This window comes from Bufo bufo, chromosome 3 (genome assembly GCF_905171765.1).
Source record: "Bufo bufo chromosome 3, aBufBuf1.1, whole genome shotgun sequence".
Lineage (NCBI taxonomy): Eukaryota > Metazoa > Chordata > Amphibia > Anura > Bufonidae > Bufo > Bufo bufo.
This window is the reverse complement of record NC_053391.1, coordinates 638,652,829-638,678,509: the sequence shown is the minus strand read 5'-3', so window position 1 is coordinate 638,678,509 and position 25,681 is coordinate 638,652,829. Positions and strand designations below refer to the sequence as shown.

Sequence of the window (25,681 nt, the reverse complement as noted above, 5' to 3'; positions counted from 1 at the left end):
GTTTCGAGTACTCCACCAACATGGCCAGTGCCGATAACGTCGTTCTCAATGTTATTATCCCACTTCTATGCCTCCTTGAAAAAATGCTCCTGGCGATGATAGCAGAGGATGTGGCACAGGAGGAGGAAGAGGGATCATTTCGTAGGGTTTCCGGCCAGTCATTCCCAAGTGGCTCCGAGGGTGGGTTCCTGCACCCACAAACGCCAGGTACACAATTGTCCAGCCAGGGCACAGTTCTGGAGGATGAGGTGGAGAATGAGGAGGAGGAGATGGAGGAGAAGGAATCATGTTCACAGCAGGGTGGCACCCAGACCAGCTCATGGCCATCACTGGTGCGTGGATGGGGGGATACAGAGGACACAGACGATACACCTCCCACAGAGGACAGCTTTTCGTTGCCTCTGGGCAGTCTGGCACACATGAGCGATTACATGCTGCAGTGTCTCCGCAACGACCGCCGGGTTGCCCACATTCTAACTTGTGCTGATTACTGGGTGGCCACGCTGCTGGATCCCCGTTACAAGGACAACGTACCGTCCTTAATTCCGTCACTGGAGCGTGATCGTAAGATGTGCGAGTACAAGCGCACGCTGGTAGACGCGCTGCTGGTGGCATTCCCACCTGACAGCGGGGGCACAGTGGAAGCACAAGGCGAAGGCAGAGAACGAGGAAGAGGTTGCCAACGCAGCTGGGGCACCGCCAGCACCTCAGAAGGCAGGGTTAGCATGGCCGACATGTGGAAAAGCTTTGTCAGCACGCCACAACAACCAGCACCACCAGCTTATATGCAAGGTCTTAGCAGGAGGCAGCATTTCACCAACATGGTGGAGCAGTATGTGTGCACACGCCTACATGTACTGAATGACGGGTCTGCCCCCTTCAACTTCTGGGTCTCCAAATTGGGCACATGGCCTGAGCTTGCCCTTTATGCCTTGGAGGTGCTGGCCTGCCCTGCAGCCAGTGTATTGTCTGAACGTGTGCTTAGCACGACTAGAGAGTTATATTTCCCAATGTTTTGGGGTGTACCCTAATTTAAAAAAATATAAATACATTTTAAACCAAAAAGCAGTGTAGGCTACCTCCTCCTCCTCCTCCGCCACTTCCACCTACACCGCCACATCCACCGCCTCCTCAACCTCCTACTCCATATGGACCTGGTCCTCCTAGATCAAGAATATTTATTTTTTATTTTTACGTATTTTATGTTATTTAAAGCAATTTCCCTATCCACATTTGTTTGCAGAGCACTTGCCATGCTCTTAACCACATTTTGATGACATTTGCAGCCCTCTAGCCCTTTCCATTACATTTTTACAGCCATTTAGTGCTCAAAAATTTGGGTCCCCATTGACTTCAATGGGGTTCGGGTTTGGGGTCAAGTTCGGGTCAAGTTTGGGTCCCGAACGTCATCTGCATTTGATTGTATCATACAACTTCAAGAAACTATTAGCTGTTGTAGTGATGGCGTTAACAATGAAACAGGAAAGTCTAGTGCACTGAACAGAGCGGCCCCGCCCATGGTGCACTCAGAGCCTATTTGCCTATAACTAAAAAGAAGCATTTCTCAAGATTGATGTGTTGAGGCACCTACCGTACATGACAGAATGCTTGCTTTGAAATGGATTATGGAGGTGAAAGACTCCCTTGAAATCCACAGTAGATATAACGAACTGCAGGTATGAAAATCTGCATTATGCCCGAAATGGTTACATGTGGGCAGGGCTGGTGTCATAACCCGGCATCCCCGGGCAAGTGCCGGGGCCCAATGCTCCTGGGGGGGCCCACTGAGCTGCTATGAGCACTTCCATCAATACAGATGGAAGCTCTCACTGCTGTCATTTCACTTACGCAGTACCCCTCTGGTGGGCCCCCTGAGCTGCAGAGACTTGGGACATGCCCCCTCTACACAGGACACGCCCCCTCTACACAGGACACACGCTGCCTGAGGAGAGAGACCGCAGGGCTGGAGCAGAGAAGTGTGAAGACAGTCTGTGAGTGAGTCTGCACTGTGACTGTCTCTTGTCTGTGGGATAGAAGGAAAGGGGGGGGGGGGGGAATCTTCGATCTGCTGCTGCTTCATTCAATTTAGTTGTGTTACTGTTTCATTAAGCAGTTTGTCTCCATGACACCTGCCCCCTCATATCCTGTCCTATCTCATCCTCATGGAGCCCCTGCTGTCTCCTTTCCGCCCTCATGTATCCAGGGCTCCTGTCCCACCCTCCTATCTCCTATTGCTGCCCTGCACAGACCTCCTGCCACTACTTGTATGAATCCCCCTCAGAGCCCCTTCCACCTACTTGCTGTGTCCACCCCTCCTGTCCATCCAGGGCCCCTGTCTCACTCCTCTGCCTCTCATTATGGTGGCATCTGAACCGCATTCACCATAAGGACCTTCTAACGTCACAGGGTCATGTGACTGTGCCCGCCACCCCGTACTGTGCCCCTTTATACCCTGCATTGTGCCCTCCTACCACACCCTGTGCAGTGCCCATAGTCATTCCCTGTACTGTGCCCTCTTATACCCTTTTATCCGGTCACTGTATGGCGGTGTTATCACTATATGGCGGTGTTATCACTATATGGCGGTGGTATCCAATAACATGGCCATAACTGTATCCCTTCCCTGCCCACACCACTTTTTTTAGACCTGGCATGAGCGGGAAAAGATACAGATTGCGGTGTTAAGGACCTTTGCGCCACAATCTGTGTCAGATATACGCCTAATATAGACGTATTTCTATATAATAAATGACCCCCTAATTGTATTATTATTCGGGGGTAGGGCTAATATCTTTATATTATATAGATTCTAGTGTATGATACTGTGCCCTGTATTTCCCAGTAGAAAATGATCCTTGGGAAACACAGTCCTCACCCCTGACCACCAGGACCAGGTAGCGCTCTGTCAGTACATGGCGGCCTACCCTCTCCGCCACGCTTCTCCGCTGTGTACTGGTGCTTATTCTGAGACTAGGGCTGGGTTCACATCCTATTTTTTCCATCCATTTAATGTATACCAAAAATGTATGCGTTAACAGATGCCTCAGACTGATGCCGTACAGTGGCGTCCGTTCACCATACAGATCCATGGTAGAAAAAACATATACGTTAACGTATGCATTTTTTACTTGACTCTGCAGGATACAAAAACGTGGAGTGCTGCACATGTGTATACATCAAACCGATAGGAAAAACGTAATGTGAACACACATTGGGGGGAAGGGGGGGCGTACTAAATTTCGCTGTGGGGCCCAGTCAGTTCTAGCTACATCACTGCACATCTCCTTCTCTCCTCCAGGCTTGGCCCAGGGGTGACGTCATGACGTGCGTCTCACTGCTGCAGCGGGCCGGAGGAGAGAAGGAGCGCAGGGAGCTGCGGTTAGTGAATGACATAACCACCAGCTCCCCTGCAATGATAGGTATGTGAGGGGGCCACTGGGGGGTCATTCATCACACTGTGAGGGCCCCTTACACAGTATAATGACTCCCAGTGCCCCCCATTTAGTATAATGATCCCCATTGACCCTCCATTTAGCATAATGACCACCAGAGCCCCCATTAAATATAATAACCCCTTGTGCCCCCTCCATACAGTATAACCCCCAGTGTGGGGGCGACTGGGGGTCATTATTCTGAATGGAGGGTCACTGTGGGGTCATTATACTGTGAGGGCCCTTTACATAGTATAATGACCCCCAGTGTCCCCCATTTAGTATAATGATCACCAATGACCCTACATTCAGTATAATCACCCCCAGAGCCCCCTCCATACAGTATTCCCCCAGTGTGGGGGCTACTGGGGGTCATTATTCTAAATGGGGGCGACTGGGGGTTATTATTCTGAATGCAGGGCCACATGTGGTCATTATACAGTGGGGGGGGGAATTGGGGGTTCATTATACTGTGTGAAGGGCCACTAGTAGTCATTATACTGTATAGGGGCCACTGGGGGTCATTATACCGTGTAGGAGCCACAGGGGGACATGTCAATGTAAAAAAATGCCTCATGGGGGATTTATCGCCCAAGGGCCCACATGAACCTGGAGCCGGCCCTGCATGTGGGGTTTGAAACCCCCTATCCATACGCATTGTAATTCTACATTGTAAATCCATGACGTGTGAATTCTCCAATATGGTTCATAGTCCAGATCTCCTGCCCCGGCCAACAATGTGTTCCAGAAATTAGACAATTAAACAAAAGAACATATTTATTAACTAAATGCTAGCCATGGGACAGCATTACATCCGACACACCTAAATAGTGGGAGTCGTAAGAACGCCTAATTATCTGAACATGCATCTTTACTATTTCCCACCGAAAACAGCCTCTACAGCTGGAACAATACCAAGCCATACTAAGCTTAAATTCACAAAAGCCGTTGTACTGCTGGAATAGCCATCAGAACACAATATCATGGACTCCTATAAATAATAAAACCTGAAGCAAGCACAATTTGTACTAATAGTTAAATTGTCTCTTGAAAAACCTCAACAGATGGATCATCAGAGGACAGTGAATTACTATAATTGAGGTAACAAAGCTAACTATAAAATCTAGGGTGAAAGATGTGCTAGATACACCCAGTGCTTTCAGAGACTCTTGTGGAAAGTTTCTGTCTGGGAAGAAAAGCTTTTATGACATTCTCCCGGGCCATTGTTGATGCAAGATAGACTTCCTTGGATGGGTATAACCTCCCAGACTCTACTGTCTCCTTCTCAATACCCAGTTAGTCTTGGAGGGTTCCACACCGTAGTGAAGAACAGAACAAACGTTGGCCATGTTGAGTAAATTGTTGGTATTAAATAAGAATTCCATAATGATCTATAATCATAATTACTGTGCAAAATAAATGAATGCATAGTTATTCATCCCCATTACCTTCATACACGTCATCACTAGAACAGCCAATAGTTTCTTGAAGTTGTATGATATAGTTAAATCTAGATGACCTCTCTACAGACAAGATGTTTTTAGTTATTGTAGTATTAAAAGGGATTCTCCAACTTCAGTAGCCCTACGTCCAGACCCCCCCCCCCCCCCCCATCGTGGAACCAGTGGAGGGAAGCATACTTATCTGCTTCCTGCTGCAGGATTCTGACTCCTTCGATCCCCTGCCATGTTCTTGTCTGTCAACATGCGGTTTTGACGGGGCCCATGTGTACTGCTGCAGCTAATGACTGGTTGCAGTGGTGATGTGTCCCTTATGTGACCTATTGACATGGGAAACATATAATTGGCTGTAATGGCACACGTGACCCCCCATCAAACCTGATTCCCAGCAGGGAAATAAAGGAGCTGGTACCCTACGATGGGGAGCAGGTATGTATGTTTTCCTCCACAGATCCAGCGACATGGGGGGGTCTGGTCAAAAGGCCGCCCAAAGGTGAACAACCCACATTGGACATTTATCCCCTATCCACAGTCCACTGTTGAGACCCCTGCAACCACTAGAATGGAGGTCTAAGCACTCCCATTGTTCCTCACTGGACAACAGCAAAGGGGTATCATGTCTGTGGGAATGACTAAGATGACGAGTACAATGCTGTTGTTCACATGTGTAAACATATCTCATGTCTAATGTGGTCCAATTATTGTCACTTACAGTATGTAGGAACAGAGAGCAGCTATAGAAGAACTTCACTCCCCTAGCGTTACATGGGCAGCACACTGATTTCAAGTCCTCTAGTGGGACAAAAATCAATAGTAAAAAAAAGTGTTTTATAAAAATAAAAAAATAAAAGTTTCAAATTAAAAAAAAGCATCCCTTTCCCCTCGATAAGATATTTACAATAAGAAAATAGACATATTAGGATTAATATCCATAATGACTTGCTCTATAAAAATATCTCGTGATCTATCTTGTCAAATGGACGGCATAAAAAACTAAATGCTAATGGTGCCAGAACAGCAACTTTCCTCACAGAAAGCACAATATCAAGCGATCAAAAAGTTCACATTTACCCCAAAATGGTACCACTGAAAATGTTACCTCAACAGCTCCTACACAAGACCATCACTAGAAAAATAAAAAGATATGGCTTTCAGAAAATGAGGACATAAAAATGTGATTTTTTTCTTTTTAAAAATGCTTTATTGTGTAAAGCTGAACAAAATGTTAAAAAATAAATATATGGATTAAAATTGAAAAACTGCAAAAAAAAAGGGAAATTTTGACATTTTCACTTACATTTTCCTTTAATGCATATGGAACACCTAAGTGGTTAACAACATTTGTAAAATCAGTTTTGAATAATTTGAGGGATGTTGTTTCTAAAATGGAGTAATTTATGGGTGGTTATTTTGTAAGACCCACAAAATGACTTCAAAACTTGGTTTTTAAAAGAGCCATCATTGGAAATTTTCTTGAAAACTTGAAAAAATGCTTTCAAAATTCAAAGCCTTCTAACATCCTTAAAAAACTAAAATGACGTTTACAAAATGATGCCAACATAACGTAGACATATGGTGAATATTAATTAATAACTATTTTATGAGGCATCATAATCTGTCGTAAATGCAGAAAAATTATAACTTTTAAAATAGCAATTTTTTTCAAAATTTTCTGTATATTTTTGATTTTTTTTTAAAGGTAAAACATATTGATGCTAATGTCTGTAAAGCGCTGCAGAATATAGTAGTTCTATATATGTACATAAAATAAATAGATAAATATCATCTCAAATTTATCACTAATATTAAGTACGATGTGTCACAAGAAAACATTCTCAAAATCGCCTGAATTAGTAAAAACATTTCAAAGTGGTAAAAAATAGGCTCTGTCGGGAAGGAGTTAAAAGGGTCATCCAATTACTTTATGTTGATGGACTATTGTAAGGAGAGGCCATAAATATCTGATTAGTGGGTGGCCTACACCCCACATCCCCGATCAGTTATTGTGAGCCAAAACTAGTAGTGAAGCCTACTCAGAGATTAGGTATACAGGAAAGATCTGCTTCTCTTCTGTTTTTGACCCACATCTGGTTTTGTCTCACAATAACTGATGGAAATAACTGACGCACATGACCGTTGTGTGTTTTGCCGTCCGCAAATCACGGATGGTTCCGCAATTTGCGGAACGGCACGGACAGCCTTTAATATAACTGCCTATTTTTGTCCACAAAGCGTGGACAAGAATTGGAAAGGTTATATTTTTTTTGCGGACCACGGAACGGAGCAATGGATGCGGACAGCACACGGAGTGCTGTCCGCATCTTTTGCGGCCCCATTGAAGTGAATGGGTCCGCATCCGAGCCGCCAAAACTACGGCTCGGATGCGGACCAAAACAACGGCCGTGTGCATGAGGCCTTAAGGGGTTATCTATAAAATGCTCTGCGATGCTAGGGAGGCTCGTCCCTGTCCCCACCTGTCATTGGCTGTGACCCCCCATGACACCGGATGCTTTCATCAGCGCAGAAGCTGCAGAGGCAGCGTGGGGACCAGGAGCGGCGCAGGGAGCCAGGTAAGTAGATTCAGTGTGAGGGGCCGGTGCATATGGGGGAGCATTTTATAGTCTTGGATAACCCCTTTAAGCTGTTTGGGAGTAGCTCCAGTGAGCTAGTGGACGAAGCTGGTTCCTGCAGCACTGCTCCCAATTGAACTACCCCGATTCGATGTTGGACCACAGATAATCAGATATTGATGGCCTATCCTGAGTGAAGGCCATCAATATAAAAGGAGTGGACAACCCCTTTAAGGATTTAATCATTCTATTTTTACAGGCACTAAACATAACGCTAACATAAATTTGACATAATACCGTTGTAATAATTGCAATGAAAATTTCACTTACAATATTGTAAGCTATATCAGGTAATGGACAGAGCTGACATTGCGGCACTATGAAATTCTGCATCTTGCTGGAAACCAGTGCAATGTACCTGTCTCAGTAGTCTTCCTTTGAAAAATGTAAAAAGCATCTCTTGGAAATCAGAACTGTCAATCACAGGTCTACTGACTGGCCAGGCTGTTAGGAGGTGAAGCGTGATTGACAAGTCTATTTTCTTAAAATAATTCCCTACAATGACCCGTCCTGTGGGTGACAGGCTTCCTGCGGCGAGTAAAATATTTCAAGGTATTCTAGGGGCCTTCATTGCCTTTGTATTCATTCCAGTGAATCCAATACCCGCCATTTACCAATTCTCCATGTAGTTCAAAACGAAGGAAAATATTTCGGCGGATAACAGTCTACAATTCCAGTGGGATGACTGATAATTTGATATAACTATGGCCAGTAATAATAAGCCTATAGCTCTTTCACCAGGCATAGAGCTATGTATGATTTCTACCTGGAGCGTTCCTTTTAGCCGTCTAGATAAACAAAATTTTAACGGCAGATTTTGCTTCCCCCCCAGATCCACTAATGATCCCATATCTATAGAATCTCCTCGTCCCCATGAAGTATGTCAGATATAGCCATATTCATAGAATATGTACAAGCAGGTTTTACATTTGGTTACTGAGGCACCTACATAATAATACATATATTACAAATTACAAATGAAGACAGGGAGTAAAAAGTGTCTAAAATTGAAAGTGGTGGTGGTGGTGGGGAAGCGAGGGGATTGTTTTAATGAAGGGCTTTTCCATACTGGTATAGATGTTGCTGTCCCTAGACATACAATTAAAGGGAACCTGTCATGTGGATATTTGATTATAATCTAACTAATTAGATACAATCATTAACTACTAAAAAGTGCCTTGGATGTATTCACTTACTGGTGTGACAGATGGTTATCTCATAATATACACACACAGATGCCACATGCTGCATGCTAATGAGCTGATTTGAGTCCAGCATATATTTAATTCACAGCTATAGCCACTCCCTTGCCCACCTGCTGCTGATTCATATGGAAAAAAAATTGTCATTCAGCAGCAGGTGGGCGGGGAGAGTCAGGAGCTCATGAATATTCATGACTCATCATTATCAGCTGGAGCTTTTCAATACAAGATGTTGGCAGATTGACTGGGTCAATTAAAGAAAGTGACCCAGCATTTTGCTAAGAGAATCAGTCACTTATTTATGTTGCCCTTAGTTAGGACACCATAAAACTGGTGACAGGTTCCCTTTAAGGAGTCAAGTTCTACTGATTGGTGAAGGTTCCAGAGATATGATCCCCACCGATCATACACTGATGGCCTATCCCAGTGATGGCTAATCTCCGGAACTCCAGCTGTGGTGAAACTACGACTCCCAACATACTCCATTCATTTCTATGGAGATCTGAGACAAGGCAAGCAAGTGTACATCTTGGGAGTTGTAGTTTTACCACAACTGGAGTGCCGGAGGTTAGCCATCACAGGCCTATCCTAACTTTTAGGTAAGTTCAATTAATTATGATCAATAGTGTTGTACGAATCCGTTCAGGATAAATTCGATTCGCCGCGAAGCCACGCTTCGTGGTAGCGAATCGATTTGACCTGAAATAGTGCAAAAGACAAAAAAAATCATACTTACCTGCTCCATTTGCTTGCAACAGGCCAGCCGCCGCCATCTTGCTTGAAGATCTCGGCCAAAATCCAGTGTGCAGTGACGTATGACGTCACGATGCCGGCCAGCATGATGACATGATCTCGGGCTGCGCGAAATTTCACTGCAGATCTTCAAGCAAGATGGCGGCGGCCAGCCATTGCGAGCAAATGGAGCAGGTAAGTATGTTTTTTTTATTTTATTTTATTTCATACCGTGTTATGTACATCAGATGCCATGATCATGTATGAATGCAGCATCTGAGGGGTACAATGACGGCACAATTACCGCTCCCTGTCACTGCACCCACTAATTACAAAGAAATGCGCTTTGTGACAAAATAATTTGTCACAAAGCAAATTTTTGGGTAAAATTCAGTGAAGCAGCCAAATTAAATTTCCCAATACTTCGCTCATCTCTAATGATCAATATAGAGATGAGCAAATTGATTCGTAATCAAAATTCGACCTGAAAGAAAGAGTTTTCCAGGCATTCAAAGTTCTTTCGATTTGGGTAGAAAAGATTCAATTACTACCCATATCTAATTTCTTGTCCAATTCGGACAAAACAAATTTTAGAAAATTTGCTCATATCTAGATCACTATTAAAGAATAGTTCTGTGGTTTCACGTCGATCTTTCTGTGCATTCAAGCTGGCCACGCACACATTAGATAAATGGTGGCTGTACCCACCAATTTCAAGTGAGACAGCCGACCGTCCCTACTCTCCCCCGATAGCAAATGTCAGGGGAAAGAAGGATTGGGAAGCTGTATCAAAATACCTGGTCCTTTTGTTGTCTTGAGTATTGAATTTTTTATTTAAAGGGGTTGTCTCACTTCGGTAAGTGGCATTTATCATGTAGAGAAAGTTAATACAAGCCTCTTACTAATGTATTGTGATTGTCCATATTGCCTCCTTTGCTGGCTGGATTTATTTTTCCATCACATTATACACTGCTTGTTTCCATGGCAAATTTTTTGCATGGAGGATTCGTTTGCGTCTTGTGACCACGGAGCGGGAGTGAAGCGCTTGCTATTACTTACCGCTCCGTGGTCACCCGCCGGCCCGTACTGCGCTGCTCTGGATCCTGACACATTTTCAGGTCATAGTGCACGTAAGCGCGGACTATGACCCGACGCTGTGTGACGTCAGGATCCAGTGCAGCGCGCAGAGAAGAAGAGGAAGGAGCTGTGGAGCGGCGCCCCTACAGGAAAGGTAAATATTTTATTTCATTGGCGCTGGGGACATGACACTGAAAGGGGACAGCCGGCAATGGATGGCATGGAGGGGCAGATGGCAGTGGGGGACGTGGAGGGGCTGATCTGATGGCACTGGGGGACATGGAGGGGCTGATCTGATGGCACTGGGGGACATGGAGGGGCTGATCCGATGGCACTGGGGGACATGGAGAAGCTGATCTGATGGCACTGGGGGACAAGGAGGGGCTGATCTGATGGCACTGGGGGACATGGAGGGGCTGATCTGATGGCACTGGGAGACATGGAGGGGCTGATCTGATAGCACTGGGGGACATGGAGGGGATGATCTGATGGCACTGGGAGACATGGAGGGGCTGATCTGATGGCACTGGGGGACATGGAGGGGATGATCTGATGGCACTGGGAGACATGGAGGGGCTGATCTGATAGCACTGGGGGACATGGAGGGGATGATCTGATGGCACTGGGAGACATGGAGGGGCTGATCTGATGGCACTGGGGGACATGGAGGGGATGATCTGATGGCACTGGGGGACATGGAGGGGCTTTTCTAATGGCACTGGGGGACATGGAGGGGGTGATCTGATGGCACTGGGGGACATGGAGGGGCTGATCTGATGGCACTGGGGGACAAGGAGGGGTTGATCTGATGTCACTGGGGGCGTGGGGGACATGGCAATGGATGGCATGGAGGGGCTGATGGCACTGGGGCAGTGCAGGTGAAGGCACTGGGGTGGGGGACAGCTGAAGGCACTGGGGGAAAGGAGCTGATGGCACTGGGGTAGGGGACAGCTAAAGACACTGGGGGAACGGAGCTGATGGCACTGGGGTGGGGGAGAGCTGAAGGCACTGGGGGAACAAAGCTGATGGCACTGGGGGATAGTGGAGCTGATGCACTTGGGTTGATCGCACAGGAGGGAATGAAGGGTGTTGGGGACTGATGGCAGGGACTTGATAAGTTTTTATAAAGGAAAGCAGTCTATTAATTCATTTTTTCTTATTAGATTACTCGATTAATCGTGAAAAAATAATCAAAAGAATACTCAATTACTAAAATAATCGTTTACTGCAGCCCTAGTAGGCACCACTTCTTGTTCTGTACAAATCACTTTTCAGCAGTCATCTCATTATCATCAAAGGCAGGATAACAATCATAGCTATCACCTCTGTACAGATAACACAGGATCCACCATTAACAATAGGTGATATCACAGTTTATCTACTGTGATTTGCTCCACATGCTGGGATAATTTTCAACATATACTCCAGCTCCGCAGTACACAACTGCAAGTTATACAGTGACATAAAATGTCCATTGACTCCTGTTATTTAAAAAAAAAAAAAATATTGTATGCCAAAAGGGCACTCTTTTGGGTCACATTAGGCTACGTTCACACCTCCACTAAAATAATCCAGTAGTCTGTCAGGCAGAGGAACAGACTACTGGAATGACTGTATCTGGCATATCATGATACTGCCGCACACCGCCAGGCATCACTGGAATCCCTATGACTATAATAGGCTTTATGGAATAAATGCCGACTTTCAGTAGGATAAATACATCTACATGTAGTGATATTGTCACGAACCAGGGGGTGTGAACCCACTGTGCCACGTGTCCTATCTCCTCTAAGGGCGTTGTCTAACTGAACCCCTTGATATTTACAGTACCCCTGATGGTGGGGATAGACTTTCCCAAGGGAAAGACCAGGTCGCTACCTCTTGAGGAGGATAGGCACACGAGGCAGCTGGTCCAGGCAGACCAGGAGGTACCTGAGAAAGGTTCCAGTGGTGCAGGACCAAAGGATGAGGCAGAAGCGTAGTCAGACAGGCAAAAAGTCAGGGCAGGCGGCACAGGTACAGGTCAGGCAATCCGGATCGGCAACAGGAGAGTCAAGGCAGGCAGGCAGTGATCTAACAGGTAGCAGAGTCTAGGAACACAGGAACACAAGTGGAAATCAGGAACCTTAGCAGGACACAAGGACCTTGACACTGAGGCATCTGGGAAGGGGGCTGAGCCACTTATATATGCGCAGGAGGGCTAGGATTGGTCAGCGGTCACATGATCTAACCCATAAAGCCCAGGAAGTGACGCACGCCGGCCCTTAAAGGGATTCTGTCATGAGATTTGAGCCCTATAAGCTAAACATATGGCCAGGTCCGTACTAATAACATGAATCCTAAACTGCCCTTATTAAACCTGCTTGTGGCTCTATTAGCCCAAAAAACAGTTTTTTATAAGCTGTCACTCGCCTACCTAAGGTGCCCAAGGGGTTTTACGTTAACCCAGGGTGCCCGCCCGCACCCCTCGCTGTCTGGTGCCCAGCGCAGCCTTCCTCACCTCAGCCCCGCCTCCGCAATCCTCCCGTCCCTCTGCTAGATCCGGCGCCTGCGCACTAGGCTCAGCCTGATGCGCCGCGGACTCCTGGCAGCAGCTTAGTTGAGTGAAGTGCGCATGCGCATCAGGCGGCGCATGCGCACTTCGCTCAACGAAGCCGCTGCCAGGAGTCCGCGGCGCATCAGGCTGAGCCTAGTGCGCAGGCGCCAAATCTAGCAGAGGGATGGGAGGATTGCGGAGGCGGGGCTGAGGTGAGGAAGGTGGCGCTGGGCACCAGACGGCGAGGGGTGCGGGCGGGCACCCTGGGTTAACGTAAAACCCCTTGGGCACCTTAGGTAGGTGAGTGACAGCATATAAAAAACCGTTTTTTGGGCTAATAGAGCCACAAGCAGGTTTAATAAGGGCAGTTTAGGATTCATGTTATTAATACGGACCTGGCCATATGTTTAGCTTATAGGGCTCAAATCTCATGACAGAATCCCTTTAAGAAAGTGCTGCAGGAAACAAGCAGCAAGCATGCTGTGGCCAGGGCCAAGAGGAAACTGTACCCAGAACAACAGTACCTACACAGACAGAGCCCAGGACTGCAGCGGTGAAAGGGAAATACTGGCCGCAGATAACCGCTAAACACGACGCCCGGGACTATGGCGGTAAGCAGGGGAACCGCTTAGTTTAGCTCTGTTGTTTATATCTGGAAACTGCTTAGTCATTCCCATTGACTTGTATCGAGGCACAATACAGGTCTATGGCAGTCAAGAATTGCAACATTGTTTCTGTTATGGGGTCTCTCTCCAGCAATAAACCTCCCGCTAAAAGGTTCTGGATCAGTTAGAAACTGTATGGAAGTAGAGCAGTCAAAGTCCCTATTGGTCTGCAGATAGGGACCAGTGTTTAGAAGGAAAGATTCTGCCAGACTGCATGAGTGACTAGAAGAAGATGCTGAGACAGGGATACCCTGCCTGATGACTGAGCCACAGTCCCTGGGCTACCAGATAGGAACCAGTGTTTAGTAAGAGCGATTCTGCCAGACTACATGAGTGACCAGAAGAAGATGCTGAGATGGGGATACCCTGCCCAACAGCTGAGTCACAGACCCTGGGCCACCAGCCTTTTGTTCAGGATAGCAACCTTTAGAGAGAGAGAGTGACAGCTAGCTCAGACCTTTCCTCACCACAGAACCTTCCTCTGCCATGGAGGAGACTGGAGAAGCTAGCTCAGTGCATCATGTCATGCACAATGCTATCCCTTCCCCCAGAGAGCAGCAACAAATGGCGACACCTCAATCGTGTCTGGGGGATCTAGGGTAGTGTTGGGGCCACCTCAAACCTAGCCACTGCAGATGCCTACTTTTCGAGCAAGCACAATAAAATTGTATTATGAGTATTTCCTGACACATACACTAAGTACTAAGAAAATAGCCCTTCTTCTCAAGCCCAGTCTGCGTAACACATACTCAGTCAAAACACTTTGCAATCAAACACTTGTTTTTTCAGAAAGCCAATTTAATGCTAATGTTGATATTGGAGTAGTAGGCACGCAATTTGGCAGTCGAGGTTTTCAACATGTTCTACCAAAACTATGGATATTCGCCCGGCACATATTCTGTTGGCTGCCTGGACAGATCTTGACAGGGTTCTCAGATGACTAAAATATGGAGGCTCAGTTCCTCTCATTATGGCTATGTGCCCTTTAACCAATTCTGAATGGAAAAAAAAAACATATAAGAGAAGGAAATCAAGTCAACGAGTAACATGAGCATCAGTATATTTTACAAATGCTGGACTCACATGACATAAAAGAAATTTACAAGCCATTTCCATCTGTGGGCCTTTCTATAACACACTATGAAGGCAAAGTCAATAGACTTCCCAATTTAATATCCACATGATAATTGTCCTCTAAATTTCTTGTCCTGTTCTTTTTGGAACGTGCAACTTCTTTTCTTTTTTCCCCCCATAATATATAGGAAAATAAATAATTAGCAAACTAATTTTGTGAGTCCAAGTTACAATATAAAGTATAAATTCCAGCAGTCAAAAATGTATAATTGTAGGTAAGATATTTCTTTCTAAGGTTAAAATTACATTGCATCTCTGATTTCTTGGGCACAGAAGTCTGATGTGGACTCTTCGATGGATGAGGTCTGGCAATTGCCAAATGGATGGAGGGGTCGAGCCATGCTGTCCAAATGTTGCCTTAGGCAAAGTGTTCCTGTTACCTCAAGATGGGATCTTATTCAACCTTTGGCACTAAATATGCAGATCCTATACAGAACCATATTATAGCCAAATGCACAGTGGGCTGAGACCAGCCTACATATAGTATGTTGCATCTACTATTTTCTAACGGTCAGAACTTTGTTGGAAACATATGTTGGGAACATTTTGGTTCAGTAGAAAGAATCTAGGAAACCTCTTGAAAGCTAAATGCCATTTTTTGGGGTAGAAGGATCTACCAACAACAGGGTAATCACAGAGTTCACCCCCCTAGCAATTAGCTGTAATCTGTGGGAGACCATAGCAGCAAGTGCTCAGTTCCCTTACAGCGCCTCAGCAGGGCACATCAAGCATTACACAGTTCCTATTGAATCAATGAGCTGTTGTTGTATTCCTCTGACATGTTAGTTTCTCCAGGGGAAGACAAGCTCTTCATAGCCATTCTCTCCTGAGGCTGATAGAAGTGGGTAATGAATGGGGGGACTCTCTGCTATTAACTTGGAATTCTTTCATAGGGTCTTCTATACTGGACAACCCTTTCAAATATGAATGTACTTGAGTTTAATGAGGACTAATTTGCTCAGGGGCAATAAAGACTTGGTTTGGTTTTTAGTATGGCTCTAGTCAGCCCTCAATATCTATTCTACCTCACTTCTTCTGATGATCTTGAATATCCCAGGAATTCCTATCAATAAGACAATACTCTTCTCCTCCTGTACCAGTTTGTAACTCGTTTTGTTTAGGATTAGTCAGACAATTGTCTGTATTATGTACAGTACAGACCAAAAGTTTGGACACACCTTCTCATTCAAAGAGTTTTCTTTATTTTCATGACTATGACAATTGTAGATTCACATTGAAGGCATCAAAACTATGAATTAACACATGTGGAATTATATACATAACAAACAAGTGTGAAACAACTGAAAATATGTCATATTCTAGGTTCTTCAAAGTAGCCACCTTTTGCTTTGATTACTGCTTTGCACACTCTTGGCGTTCTCTTGATGAGCTTCAAGAGGTAGTCCCCTGAAATGGTTTTCACTTCACAGGTGTGCCCTGTCAGGTTTAATAAGTGGGATTTCTTGCCTTATAAATGGGGTTGGGACCATCAGTGGCATTGAAGAGAAGTCAGGTGGATACACAGCTGATAGTCCTACTGAATAGACTGTTAGAATTTGTATTATGGCAAGAAAAAAGCAGCTAAGTAAAGAAAAACGAGTGGCCATCATTACTTTAAGAGATGAAGGTCAGTCAGTCAGCCGAAAAATTGGGAAAACTTTGAAAGTAAGGGCTATTTGACCATGAAGGAGAGTGATGGGGTGCTGCGCCAGATGACCTGGCCTCCACAGTCACCGGACCTGAACCCAATCGAGATGGTTTGGGGTGAGCTGGACCGCAGAGTGAAGGCAAAAGGGCCAACAAGTGCTAAGCATCTCTGGGAACTCCTTCAAGACTGTTGGAAGACCATTTCAGGGGACTACCTCTTGAAGCTCATCAAGAGAACGCCAAGAGTGTGCAAAGCAGTAATCAAAGCAAAAGGTGGCTACTTTGAAGAACCTAGAATATGACATATTTTCAGTTGTTTCACACTTGTTTGTTATGTATATAATTCCACATGTGTTAATTCATAGTTTTGATGCCTTCATAGTCATGAAAATAAAGAAAACTCATTGAATGAGAAGGTGTGTCCAAACTTTTGGTCTGTACTGTATGTATACCTCTTCTCATATGTACAGCGCTATGGAATGAATGGCGCTTTAATAATAAATAATAATAATAACATCATTAAGCTATATAAGACCTTCATACCATACACATTTTTGGTCGGACCAGCCGATCTAATGTGTATGGGAAGCTCATGACTTGCCCAAAAAGATGATGTTGGGGTGAGAAAGATCTAGCACGTTGAATTTCAACTCCCAATCCTTTTGTTATCAGGGAGACAAGCTGCCACCAGGTGTTTCTGTCAGTAGCCTTCTCCACTCTTTATTCCTCCCATAAGATTGAAAACACATAGGCTCCCAGGCGAGCATGTATAGAAGAGTCAGTGGAGATAGTTGTCCACTGAATAAGCACTTGGCCAACAGCTATTGAAGGTGTTCAGGTGTCAAGTCTGTAAAACTTTTACCATTTTGTATGGCTGTTTTTCTACCACTTTTCACTACCATGGCCCTGTTTGGAGCTATCAGCCCCAATTAATGGATGACCTTTCGACGTTAACAGATTTTTTTAAAGGAGTTGCCTAATCTGAGACTACATTTCTCTAAATGGATCCTTTGCAACTATTTACAGATTGCCTTGGGTTTGGTAAGATATTTCGCCATTGCAAAGGAAATGTATTAATGGAGGTCATTCAGATGGCTCATGGGGAGGGGGTCCTTAACAGGCATATGGATAGGGGTTGTCATCATGAGACAACCCCTTATTTTAGGCTGCTTTCATGAAGCAAAGATATTTATTGCTCCAACTACACAAGGCCATCATTAGGAATTACGTTCCTTTCATCTATACCCAAAACAGTCGCTAAAAATACATTTTGACTATAAAGTTCTCAGGACTTCATATGTAAAATCCAAACACTGCCTTAATGTACATAAAAGCATAATCATTGTGTTGGTATGTAAAGATAACAGTACATATCTCCCACATGCAAAATGGTAATCAATTATTATTGAAGTAAACCAGGTCCATTATTACGCTCACTTGGTTTAGGATTGATGAAGGAAGATCATGAAGGAAATTTGGCTGGAACATTAATTTTCTTGCACTTAGGCCCCTTTTACACAACATTACTACATGTCCGATTTCCATTTCATATCTTTAAACCAAACTTGGAATGGTTCCCAGCAAGAGGAACAAGGTAGGAATTTCCAAAAGGAAGGCTCTTATAGTTCCCTCTTATGAGATTCATTCTTGCTTGTGGTAATATGTACAATTATACCTTTCCAAAAGATTACTGCCTTGTCCAGACCAGTTTTCCTATGACACTTTTTCAGTTCAACCAAAAATTATGCATACTGGCCATCTTCTTTGAGAAGACAAACCCTTAGAAGATCACATTTCTATGCAATTTTGGGTGGTCGTCTTAAAGAGGTTTTGCTGTATGAGGTTAGGGTTATCTGACAATAATGATACGGACGTTGCTATATATTGTGAGAGATAACTATGTCTTATTCCTGCAATGCTCTAGTGACAGCGGTTTCCTGGTGTGCCTTTATATGATGGAATGTGTTATAAACACAGAGGTCCCAAAAGTCATACGTCCAGCTGACAAGATGAGAAGAGTAGACTCTCGAGCAGTGCAGTCAACTGATAAGAAGTCTTCATTTAGTCTGTCCTTCCTTATGGAACTAATCCCTCTAATAAGAACATCTGCTGGTGGGTTGAAATTCTTTTTCTAGGTGAGTGTGCGTGTAGTTTAATGATTGTGACATTTTTATAAACAAAATCCAATTAATGGCTAATAAAGCAATCATGAAAGTGGCTTTTATGTGCTGCTCCTATTGAGTGAATTCTCAGACCTGCTACCGGGGAGAGATCTTGGGAAAATTGTAAATTCTACCTACAAACTATCTTCAAAGTGCGAAAGTTCTGTAGTTCTTTGTTATTTTGTGTTGTTATTGGAGGGATCGAATGACTAATGTATGTAAAAAGAAGATTTTTTTGGTGTTGTTTGCATAGCAAATTACAGGTCTGATTATGCATAATGGGTCATGTATGTATATGGAGCATCTGGAAAAACAGGGTATGTTCACACAACAGATTTTGACCGTGTCAAAATCCGCTGCTTATCCCACAGCAGAAACCCCAGCGGTTTCTGCCGTGGTTTTTCATTTGGAATGCTGCGGTCAAATTCTCAGTTTGTCTCCATTGAATGGAGCTAAACCGTGGGAACGGCTTCCTGAGGTGTCCAGGACAAGTCCTGTACATTCTTGGTGTGGTCTGGAAATCCACACGTATAAAAAAAAAAATCCTCAGCCTCCTGAACCCTTATATTTAAAGCAATGGGAGGCGGTTTCAGAGCAGCTTCTGTGCGGTTTTCGCGCACCAGATCCACAACTGAAACTTGCGCTAAAAATGTGCTGTCTGATATGCCCTTAGAAGCATAGAACTTCTTGAGAATAATTAATACAAGTAACTTATGAAGAATAAAAGAGGCCCCCATAAAAGTCGGATGAACCCATTGACTTTGGTGGACCAGGACAACTATGTTATATGTATGGAAGCCCTCAAGCTCTCTTGTGAGAGATGACGTCAGATGAAAAGACAGATTGGGCTGGTTGAAGTTCAATGTCTGATCCTTTAGTTTTCAGATCAGATAAACTGCCACCACCAGAGGTGTCTGGCAGCAGCCAACTCCCCTCTCTCCACTGGCAACAGGTACATGATGACTATGGAGTAGTGGGGAAGAGTAGCTGACGGCTGAACAACCATCAATCGCCAATAGGTTTGAAGGGGTAAAAAGATTACCAATACTTTGAAATTACACAAATTTTAATGGTTGTAGATGGTCCCTAATGTAATAGTGAGTTCATGACTGTCTATCCAATAAGAACCAAGGCTACGTTCATATATGAAATGTGAACCTTGGCAACCTGATCCGGCAGAGGAAAAGACTTGCTGGAGTTCACCAAATTTGGCATAGCTGGATAGGGCTGCCCATAATTGATAGCTTTCAGCTGGCCAAAAAGTTGTGCACCATCCAAAGTTTTGTCTATCCGAAAGCCAGCATTTATACCGGAAAGCGATGGATCCTCATCAGATCCCACCTGTAGTCAAGAAGGATCTGGTGGTGCGCTACCATATCCAGCGATGTTAGATACGGTGAACTTTGGCAGTCTGTTCCCCTGAGAGATCAGGCTGCTGGAATTCACATTGCATATGAACACAGCTTAATTCTTCCATGTAAAGGGCTGGAATCTCATTTGATGTTCACCCCCTGGTTATTGTAGTAATACCTGTCTTTCAGATCCTGTCACACTGAGTTAATTACAAAAAGTGTTGATGAACCGTCTCAATTTCTTTAATGTACGAGTCTTTCATCTCACTCATGAGCCCAACATATAGTCTTGCAGTCTTTCAAATTAGTCCCTGATGTAAGGTCTCCACTGGGCAGATCCATGCATTCAGCCCAAAGATCTCACCTCGGTACCTGCTCCTGTGACTTGGCCTGTGCCATCATCAATTACCATTTACAAGTTCAATCTTAAAGGGTTTCTGTCACCTGAAAAATGGGTATTAAAGTGGTTGACATTAGTGATGTGCTAATGTCAGCTGAACATAACTATATTAGTGCCATCTCACTGCCGGAAGCCTTTATTGAGAAAAAATGAACTTTTATAATATGCTTATTAGCCTCTAGGAGCAGGGGAAGGGACGGTGCCCCTGCTCCTAGAGCAGGGATCGGCAAACTCGGCCATCCAGCTGCCTACAGCTATCAGCCTACAGCAGGGCATGATGGGATTTGTACTTTTAAAACAGCTGGAGGGCCGAGTTTGCCCATCCCAGTCCTAGAGGCTCCGTTCTCCCACCTCTGACCACGCCCTGCTACACTATTTTGACAGGGGCAGGCATAGTTGGTCTCCTACCTCCGGTCCTGTCAGTATTCGGCGCAGGCGCAGTGAGGAAGCTGGTAGCCGGCGCCAGATTTACATGGCAGACAGGACCGGAGGTAGAAGACCAACGATGCCTGCTCCTGTCAATCTAGTGTAGCAGAGCGTGACCAGAGGTGGCGGAACGGAGCCTCTAGGAGCAGGGGCAACCCCCCCCCCTGCTCCTAGAGGCTAAATAGCATATTATAAAAGTTTGTTTTTCTCAATAACGGCGGCAGGCAGTAAGATGGCGCTAATATAGTTATGTTCAGCTGACATTACCACATCGCTAATGTCAGCCAGCTTAATACCCATTTTTCAGGTGACAGAAACCCTTTAAGGGCCACTTACTCCATTGACAAGATTTATCAATAACCCGAGATCATTAAAAAGAGGCACTTGAGTGAATCTGGGAGCATATTGAAAGCAATATTTCTTCTTTTGTCGCAAAGGCAAAGCCCACTATTCCCTGGCAGACCTTGCCAATTAGCATCACTCACCAATGCCTGTCAGATGGGATTTAAAACCAGTATAAAAGAGGGTCAGTCAGATGCTAATTTAGATACAACTGTGACAGTGCAGTGTTCGGGGAGCACGCCTTCACGATTTAATGAAGCTCGGGTTTCTATGAACTTATATTGGTAATTAAAAAGCCTTGGAAGAGGAAAATCATGGGAGCTGGGAATTCAGATCCATGCAATATCATGTTTTTATATAAATATAGATTTATTTTTAACAACCTACAGTACACTGAATTTATATTTTCTATAAGAAAAGATCAGAGAAAGTATACACATATTTACAAGGGTACATGGCTCCAAGGCTGCATAAACCGGGGGGCCACTGACTTCGGGAATGTCAGCATTGAGGGCACTATCTAACAGTTAGTTATCTTGTGGGGCTTAATTTCTTCATTGGCTGGGGAGATCACATGCCCCAACCCCTCTTACTTAATAAAATCCTCAAGGGAGGAAGCTGCGCTCTTAAGGTTGCTCCCCAGCCAATGAATACAATCTCCAACCAACCTACTTGAGATTTATTATCCTCATTATCGTTAAGGTTCTTGCTGATTATTATCATCTTGTTGTTCTTTGGACATTGTTGAAGATTGTATTTTTTAACCTGCTGTACTATCACTCCCCTCCTCTTCTTGCTGTGTGTGCAGCTGCATAGCTACTTCTAATTGATTATCAGCTTCTGCTATAACATTGAGCTGCTGACCTCATTTCCTTGCCTGAGCAACTAGGTTCCAAGTGTGCCTGTTCCTTGCTAAGATTTTTGTTCTCTGTTTTCTGCCTGTGTACCGACCAGCGCCTGTTACCTTTGTGACCCTCTGCTGCCAGCCTTGACCTCTGATCTGTATCTTGGATACACATGTAGCCCTGACCTTGGCTTTTTTCTGACTATGTGTTTTACCTGATCACTTGGTGCCTTTAACCAGTGTCTCTGACTTTCATTGGTCAGCTGTCAACCACATTGGGACTACTCCACAAGGTACCGCTCTATTGGTTCCCTGCAGCAAAGTTCAGACCCCTGTATAAGGGATAAAGGGTGAATACCAGGGAGCCTCCAGGATAACGTCTTTAGATTTAACCCAAGTAAAACCGGTTGGTTGACACAGTGCTTCCTCACGCACTGCCATAATATATTGTAGTTTGTTTGAAAAGATTCTGTAAAACATGTCCTTTATTTATTACAATTTCTGCTCTATTTATCTATCTATCCTTAAGAGTCATTTGGGTGGTCCTATCAGTGATTGACAGCTATTTTTGTGTGCACAGTCATACAGAGATTGCTGTCAATCACTGATAGGCCGCCCACTGGACTCCTAAACCCAGAAGGAGCAGAGATTTAAATGAATAAGTTACAAGTTACACTGCATTTTCTCCATAAAACTATATAGCAATTGTGGAGATACGTATGGGAAAGTAGTGGAAGGAGTGTATATCTCCCCAGGTTCCTTAGCTGGGTGAGATAGCAGGAATCCAGAGGGATGGATTTGCTTCAGCAGAGCATAGTCTGCTAGAGCTCTTTGTTTAAGTTTATATGGGCTGGATTTCTTTAGACTGGGAGATAGGTTTGGTAGTGGGTAGTGGGGTGCCAGTCGGGGGGAATGAAGTGTGGAAAGCTGACTTGTGTGGTTATAGCTTGGTGACTGGCTGACCGCGATGGCGAGTGAAGCCTGATCTTCGCTGGTGTGAACGGGGCTCTATAGGTGAGACAGGAACTGTGTATTAGGTAGAGTCCAGACGGGCAGGTATTTATTTTGTTTTATGCTATGCTGGTGCTATAACTTCACTGCACCAAATGACGCTATAACTTGGATGTTACTCTGTTATGCTGAGGTGACCAAATAAAGTCATGTTGGCTCTCATGGGGCTTATATGTTGGGCCTCCCACTGTCAGCTTACTCTGGTAACTAGTCACTCTTATACAACCTTCCCCTTCACATTTTAACACTACTGGAGTGCCATTTTTTTCCGAACAGCCATAAGGCTGGCCATACACATTAGATTAATGTTAGCCAAACCCATTGATTGTAGCGGGAACATGTAATTTGTATGGGGGCCCCCTGAGTCACCCCTAACTACAGATGTTCCGGGAGATTTCAACAAGCCAGATCCTTTTGTTCTCAGTCGCAATGGGGGAGGAGGTCGAGAGGTCCACCATTCTCATGACAGTAGGTGTCCTAGTATTCAAAAAGAGCTCCACATAGCACGTGAACATAGCAAATATGCCAGTGTTCATTTTAAAAACGTCTCAAACAGAAGGGGCAGTAATTAACCCATTAAAGTTGTGTATATAAATCTACATTTCAAGTTGTCAGACCGAGGCCAAAATACACATCATTACATACAGGCAAAGGGTATTTTATTCAATAATGAAATAAAAATGTTCGAATGCATTTTCAGTAATATATCATTTTCCTCTTCATTATTTTATTTTGCAGAAATCTCCTGCTGTGCCACATTATAGCCTGTGAAAGTATCAGAGAGGAGATCTAGGAGCCAGTCCAAATATGAACGTTTCACTGCAACCTCGTAAGACCTGGAATCAATTCCAATCAGATCTTTATACAGTTTTAACAGTAATGGAGCCCTTAGCGCGAATGTAAATTGGGTCTTGTATCACCCAGTGTGATCTGTTGTCTCATTTGGAAGTAAACTTATCAAAAATTGAGCCCTAAGCATAAGACATGAAAAACAGCCTCAGTCCTTGCACTTCATTAACACTGCCATGTATGTGCAATGATGTCATGATCAGGCTGGTAACTGGGACATGTATGGGAACCATCAAGAACCAGTGAAGATCAAAACTAAACATTACAAGGAATCTCCTATAACATCAAGGCCGGACTGGGATTACAACAGCCCTGGCACACAAGCCCCATCAGCCCATATATGATAATACATAAAAATAGTGGTGTCAAATAAATGCTGCGACAAATTATCGTTTACTTGGCCTGCTCCTATGTAACCATCAATACAAGAATGGAAATAAAAGTGGAACACAGAAATGCCTAATCCTGCTGTCAGGGACATACGATACCTCCCCTATAGCACCACATACCAGGATAAACCTCTAAATACCTCGCCAGCATCCAATACCACCATGCACCACAAAATATCTCCCCAACAGCACCAAATAAATACCGCAGTGCACCACAAAATATCTCCCCAACAGCACCAAATAAATACCGCAGTGCAGCACAAAATACCTCCCCAACAGCACCATATAAATACTGCAGTGCAGCACAAAATACCTCCCCAACAGCACCATATAAATACTGCAGTGCAGCACAAAATACCTCCCCAACAGCACCATATAAATACTGCAGTGCACCACAAAATACCTCCCCAACAGCACCATATAAATACTGCAGTGCAGCACAAAATACCTCCCCAACAGCACCTTATAAATACCGCAGTGCAGCACAAAATACCTCCCAAACAGCACCATATAAATACCGCAGTGCACCACAAAATACCTCCCCAACAGCACCATATAAATACTGCAGTGCAGCACAAAATACCTCCCCAACAGCATCCTATAAATACCGCAGTGCAGCACAAAATACCTCCCCAACAGCACCAAATAAATACCGCAGTGCACCACAAAATATCTCCCCAACAGCACCATATAAATACCACAGTGCAGCACATAATACCTCTCCAATAGCACCATATAAATACCGCAATGCAGCACAAAATACCTCCCCAACAGCACCCTATAAATACCGCAGTGCACCACAAAATATCTCCCCAACAACACCATATAAATACCGCAGGGCAGCACAAAATACCTCCCCAACAGCACCATATAAATACTGCAGTGCAGCACAAAATACCTCCCCAACAGCACCATATAAATACTGCAGTGCAGCACAAAATACCTCCCCAACAGCACCATATAAATACTGCAGTGCAGCACGAAATACCTCCCCAACAGCACCATATAAATACCGCAGGGCAGCACAAAATACCTCCCCAACAGCATCATATAAATATCGCAGTGCACCACAAAATACCTCCCCAACAGCATCATATAAATACCGCAGTGCACCACAAAATACCTCCCCAACAGCACCATATAAATACTGCAGTGCAGCACAAAATCCCTCCCCAACAGCACCATATAAATACCGCAGTGCACCACATAATACCTCCCCAACAGCACCATATAAATACCGCAGTGCACCACAAAATACCTCCCCAACAGCATCATATAAATACCGCAGTGCACCACAAACTACCTCCCCAACAGCACCATATAAATACAGCAGTGCAGCACAAAATACCTCCCCAACAGCATAAAATAAATACTGTAGTGCAGCACAAAATA

The 25,681-nt window shown here is 44.4% G+C and overlaps 1 protein-coding gene and 1 long non-coding RNA gene across 2 annotated transcripts in view; one reads left to right on the top strand and one right to left on the bottom strand.

Moving 5' to 3' along the window:
- The window catches only part of ATP8A2 (ATPase phospholipid transporting 8A2), a 728,462-nt gene that overhangs the window by 82,671 nt on the left and 620,110 nt on the right, over window positions 1-25,681 (bottom strand). The gene's annotated exons all lie outside the window — the stretch shown is intronic.
- Window positions 18,527-25,681, top strand: part of LOC120996336 — a 45,354-nt gene continuing 38,199 nt past the window's right edge. The window contains exons 1-2 of the long non-coding RNA XR_005777758.1: window positions 18,527-18,649; window positions 23,790-23,880. This is a non-coding gene — a long non-coding RNA (uncharacterized LOC120996336). The remainder of the gene's footprint in view (window positions 18,650-23,789; window positions 23,881-25,681) is intronic.